Source organism: Halichoerus grypus, chromosome 6 (genome assembly GCF_964656455.1).
Source record: "Halichoerus grypus chromosome 6, mHalGry1.hap1.1, whole genome shotgun sequence".
Classification (NCBI taxonomy): domain Eukaryota; kingdom Metazoa; phylum Chordata; class Mammalia; order Carnivora; family Phocidae; genus Halichoerus; species Halichoerus grypus.
In genome coordinates this window covers 15,316,631-15,322,997 of record NC_135717.1, presented here as the reverse complement: position 1 = coordinate 15,322,997, position 6,367 = coordinate 15,316,631, and the positions used below count along the sequence as shown (strand labels likewise).

Genomic DNA, 6,367 nt, shown 5'->3' with positions numbered 1-6,367 from the left:
CTTTTTTTTTTTTTTTTAAGATTTATTAGGGGCAGAGGGAGAAAGAGAACCCTGAAGCAGAATCCCTGCTGAGTGGGGAGCCTGACACAAGGCTTGATGGCAGGACCCTGAGATCATGACCTAAGCTGAAACCAAGAGCCAGGTACCCAATCAATTGAGCCACCCAGGCGCCCCTCTAATCATTTCTTACAACTGCATGTGAATCTAAAATTATCTCAAGAGGGTCGCTTTGGTGGTTCAGTCAGTTAAGCATCTGCCTTCAGCTCAGGTTATGATCCTGGAGTCCGTGGATCGATGACCACACCCCCCTCCTTGGGCTCCCTGCTCAGCTGGGAGTCTGCTTCCCCCTCTGCCTCTCCCTCCCCTCACTCCTGCTCTCTCTCAAATAAATAAATAAAATCTTTTAAAAAATAAATAAAAATAAAATTATCTCAAGAAAAATTTCACTAAAAATATATTACAAAAACCACTCACGTTCACTTTAGAAAACACCTACAATAGATAATGGCATAAGGTTTTGTTTTTTAGAAGTTCTTATCTTTTAGAGATACATACTGAAGAATTTTCAGGTGAAATGATATGATACTTATTTTAAAATGCTCCAACAGCAACAAAAAGGAGTGAGGTCGGTAATGGAAGATTTGCAAAACGTCAATAGTTGTTCAAGTTGGCATTTTTGAAAATTTCCAAGTGTTAAAAAATGCTCACAATCCCACTATTAAAACCCTAATGAATCTGGATATACACATACATATGTGTATACATACACATTATATATATGATTTATATATTAGCTTTATTGAGATATATTGATACACAATAATATACAAATATTTAAAGTGTACAATTTGATATGTTTTGACATATACCCATGAAACTACCCATAATCAAGGTAGTGAATGTTTCCCTCATACTCAAAAGGATCTTTGTACCTCTTTATAATCCCTTCCTCTTGCCTCTCCCCATCCATACCCAAGAAAACACTGATCTTCTTTTTGTAATCATAGATTAGTTTGCATTTTCCAGATCGATCTATTTATCATCTATCATCTATCTATCTATCTATCTATCTATCTATCATCTATCTATTTTTTGTCTGGCTTTTCTCACTCAGCATAATTATTTTGAGGTTTATCCATGTTATTGCATGTATCAATAGTTCATTTCTTTTTATTGGTAAGTAGTATTCCATTGTATGGATATTCCCCAGTTTGTTTATCCAGTTGTCTGTTGATGGACATTTGGGTTGCTTCCAGTTTTGGGCTATTACATATAACACATGCATGTACAAGTCTTTCTATGCACATATGCTTTCATTTCCGTTAGATAAATACCTATGAATGGAATGGGTGGACTATATGGTAGATGTATATTTAATTTTTTAGGAAATTACAGAATAGTTTTGCAAAGTGTTGTACAAATTTACTTTTCCCACCAGCAGTATGTGAGAGTTTCAGTTCTGCACATCCTTGTCAACACTTAGAATGGTCAGTCTTTTTAACTTTAGTCACTCCTATAGGTGCATGGCGTGTTTCATTATTGCTTTAATTTGCATTTCCCTAATAACTAATGCTGAGCATTTTTTCATATGGTTATTTGCCATCCATGTATTATCATCTTTGGTGAGGGGTCTATTCAAAATTTTTGTCCTTTTTAAATTGGATTCTTTGCTTATTGTTGTATTTTGAGAGTTCTTTATATGTTCTGGATACAAGTCATTCACCCAGATATACACTTAGCAAAGATTTTTGTTCAGTCTGTGGTTTGTCTTTTCTTTGTCTGAACAGCATTTTTCTTAGAGCAAAAGTTTTTAATCTTGATGATACAAGTCCCTTATTAGGTACATGATGTATGATCTGCAAATATTTTTTTCCTATTCTGTGGATTGACTTTTCACTTTCTAGTTTGTATTGTTTGTAGCACAAATGTTTTTAATCTTGATGAAGTCCAGTTTATTCATTTTTCTTTTGTTGCTTGTTTTGGCCATGCTGGGTCCCTTGCATCCTCATATGAATTTTATCATTAACTTGTCAATTTCTGCAAAAAAGGCAGTTGGAATTTTGATAAGGATGTATTGAGATCAATTTGGAGAGTACTGACATTTTAACAATATTAAGTCTTCCAGTCATGAACATGGGATGTTTCTAATTTAATAAGATCTTATTTAATTTCCTTCAATAATATTTTATAATTTTCAGGGCACAAGTTTTGGATTACTTTTGACAAGTTTATTCCCAAGTATTTTATTCTTTTTGGTGCTATTATAAATGGAACTGTTTTTCTTGATTTCATTTCCCAACTGTTCACTGTTAATGTATAGAAATGTGATTGAATTCTATATATTGATCTTGTATCTTGCAATCTTGTTGAATTTGTTTATCCAGCAGCTTTTTTAGTGGACTCTTCATGATTTTCTACATACATGTCATCTGCTAATATAGTTTTGCTTCTTCCTTTCCAATCTGAATGCCCTTTTTTTTTTCCTTGCCTAATTGCTCTGACCAGTACTTCCAGTACAATTTTGAATAGAAGTGGTGAGAGTGGACATCTTTGTCTTGTTCCTGATCTTAGGGGGAAAACATTCAGTTTTTTACCATTAAGTGTGGTGTTAGATATAGGTATATTAGTTTCCTAGAATGGCCATAACAAAGCAGTAAGAAAAAAAATCTTACATATTTGCCTATGTAGTTAGCATTGCCTGTGCTTTTTATTCCTCTGTGTGGATCCAGATTTCCATCTGCTATCATCTTCCTTTTGTCTGAAGCATTTCCTTATTTTTCTATAGCACCAGTGATGAATCCTTTCAGCTTTTGTATACCTGAAAATGTCTTCATGTCATCCTGTTGTTGTTCTGAGAAATATTCCTTCCACATATGGAATTCTAAGTTGACTCTTTTCCCCAGTATTTTAAAGATGTTGCTCCACTTGCATTGTTTCTAATGACAAATCTGTCAGGCTCATCTTTGTATCTCTATATGTAACATGTCTTTTTTTCCCCCTCTAGCTGCTTTTAAGATTTTTTCTTTATCACTGATTTTGAGAAATTGATTGTGATATGTCTTGGTGCAGTTTTCTTCATTTTTCGTGTTGAGTATCTTAGGTCTGTGGATTTATAATTTTTAATATTAAAATATCTTTCTATCCCTTTCTTGCTCCTCTTTTTTGGAGATCCTAATTATCTGTACATAAACTTGAAGTGTCCCACAGCTCATTGATGCTCTTTTATTTTTGTTGGTTCTTTTTTTTTCTGTGTTTCATTTTGAATGGTGCCTATTTTTATGCCTTTAATTCACCAAACTTTTTCTCTATAGTGTCTAATCTGCTATCCATCCAATCCAGTATCTCAAATCTTGTAGTTTTCTTTCCTTTTCTTTTTTAACACACAGCTGTTAGTGCATCTTTAAAATATCACAAAGAAGTCTGAAAAATCATCTGGCATCTTGCTGTTTCTGTAGCTGAACAGCTTAAATCCTATTCATTAGCCTGCTGAACTTTTCCTTTTTCAGAAACGATACCATCCAAAAATGTTCTGATATCCTTATTTTTAACTCTCGTGGCTTGCTGAATCAAAGCAGCTGAATTTGATACAAGTTCAATGTCATTTCCTTCAAGAATTAACTCATCTTTCTGAGCTTGTGATACTGAACAGGCAATGCCTGGCCTCATCTGAACCCAGCAGATGTATTTTTTGCCCAAGAAATTTCAGATTTCAACAAGAGAATCATTCTTCTGAATCACAACATTGATGGGGAAGTGAACACACAGAGACTTTATCTTGTACTGGAAGCCCAGTGTAACACTCTTAACCATGTTTTGTACATGACCAAGGATAGTGTAAACGGTAGCCAGTGCTTTTCTATTGCCCCACCATCTGTCAACTTGGAGCCTCTTCTTTTTCTTTTCAAGGAAACTGAGTTCTACATTAATGTAGTTGGAATCCCTCCTCAGGTTTCTTCTGGTGGCCTTCAAAATAGCCCTCCAGAGTAATGTCAACATTTTCTGGAATGCCAACAGTCTGATTGTTGAGAATGATCCTTATTCTCATGGTAGATGGGGCCAAAAAAAGCTCAAATCTTTTTTATTATCATTTTCATAAAATTTAAATTATTGTTGATATCATATAGAAATGCTATTGTATATTAACTTTTTGTTGTGGTAGAAAACATGCATCATAAAATTTATCATCTTAGCCATTTTTAAGTGTACAGTTCAGTAGTGTTGAGTATATCAACATTGTTGTGAGACAGATCTCCAGAACTTTTTCATCTTGCAGAACAGAAACTATATCCATTAAACAACTCCCCTTTGCCCACTACCCCTAACCCCTGGTCACCACCATTTTACTTTCTCTATATATGAATTTGACTACTTTGTATATCTCATATAAGTAAATCGTACATTATTTTAACTTTTGTGACTGGCTTATTTCACTTAGCCTAATGTCCTCAAGGTTCATCTATATCATATAATGTGGCAGGATTTCCTTCCTTTTTAGGCTGCATATTATTCCACTATGATAGTTAATTTTCTGTGTCAACTTGACTGAGCTAAGAGATGGCCAGATAGCTGATGAAACATTTCTGGGTGTGTCTGTGAGGGTGTTTTCAGAAAAGATTTGCGTTTGAATTGGTGAACTGAGTAAAGCAGATGGCAATTTCCAGTGTGGGTGGGTACCATGGAGTCTGTTGAATGCCCAAATAGAACAAAAAGATGGACAAGAGTGAATTTGGTCTATCTCTGCCTGATCTGAGACACCCATCTTCTCTTGGCATTCCTGGTTCTCAGGCTCTCAGACTCAGATCAGGTCTTACACCATCAGCCTGCTGGTTCCCAGGTCTTGGACCCAATTATATCACTGGCTTTCCTGGTCTGGAGCTTGCAGATGGCAGATTGTGGAACTTTTCAGCCTCCATATCTGCATGAGCCAATTACTATAATAAATCATTTTTTTAAGGTTTTATTTTTAAGTAATCTCTACACCCAACATGGGGCTCAAACTCACAACTTGAGATCAAGAATCACATGCTCCATTGACTGAGCCAGCCAGGTGCCACCTTATAATAAATCTTCTAAAATATATATCCTATTGGTTTTGTTTTTTGGAGAACCCTGACTAATACATCTATACTGATACATTGTAAATGATGATGCTATGAACATGGGTGTGCAAATATTTCTTCAAGACCCTGGGATTTCATGTGTGATGCTTTCAGTTCTTGGATATATACCCAGAAGTGAGATGGCTGGATCATATGTTAGTTCTATTTTTAATTTTTTGAGGAACTTCCATACTGTTTTCCACTGCAGTTGTACCATTTTACAATTCCACCAAGTGTGCAAAAAGATTCCAACTGTTCCACATCCTCACTAAACTTATTATTTTCCGTTTTTTTAGTAATAGCTATTCTAATGGGTATGAGGTAATATCTTATTGTGGTTTCGATTTGCATGCTCTCATGATTAGTGATGTTGAACATCTTTTCAAATGCTTCTTGGCCATTCTATATCATCTTTGGAGAAATGTCCATTCAAGTCCTCGACTTAACTTTCTAAGCATATGGAATACAGTTATAATAACTGTTTTATTTTTTTTTTAAATATTTTATTTATTTGACAGAGAGAGACACAGCGAGAGAGGGAACACAAGCTGGGGGAATGGGAGAGAGAGAAGCAGGCTTCCCGCCAAGCAGGGAGCCCGATGTGGGGCTCGATCCCAGGACCCTGAGATCATGACCTGAGCCGAAGGCAGACACTTAATGACTGAGCCACCCAGGCGCCCCTATAATAACTGTTTTAATGTCCTTCTCTGATTTTTTAATCTACTCATTATCAGTCATATTTTCTCACTTCTTTATATGCCTAGCAGTCTTTGATTGGATGCTAGACATTGGATCTTTATCTGGTTAGGTGTTGGATATTTTTGTATTCCTATAAATCTTGAGTTTTGCTTTGGGATGCAGTTAGGTTACTTGGAAACAGTTGGATCCTTTTGGGTTTTGCCTTCATTATTTGCTATGCAGGTCAGTAGCAATGCTCAGTCTGGAGCTAATCATTTCCCATTAATGAGGGAAGATTTTCCTCAATACTCCACCCAATGAATTATAAGTTTTCCCAGTCTGATTGGCAGAAACAGGCACTGTTTCCTTTATTCCTTTTGGATTGATCTTTCCCCCATACTCCGTTTCCTCACATGCATGCATTGATTCAGTGATCCACTGAATACTTGAGGAGGACCCTCTGTAGATCTCTCTGTATGGTTTTCTTCTCTCTGTTACTCTGTTTTATGAACTCTAGAAGCCTCTGTCTCTCTTGCTGTCCATTTTGTCTTCTCAACTCAGGGAGTTGCCAGACTCTGCCAGACTCTGCC

At 36.0% G+C, this 6,367-nt stretch overlaps 1 pseudogene; it reads right to left on the bottom strand.

The window, feature by feature from the left end:
* Positions 1 to 3,471: 3,471 nt before the first annotated feature.
* LOC144382040 (large ribosomal subunit protein uL6 pseudogene) lies at positions 3,472 to 4,045 on the bottom strand (annotated as a pseudogene).
* Between the last annotated feature and the right edge of the window lie 2,322 nt (positions 4,046 to 6,367).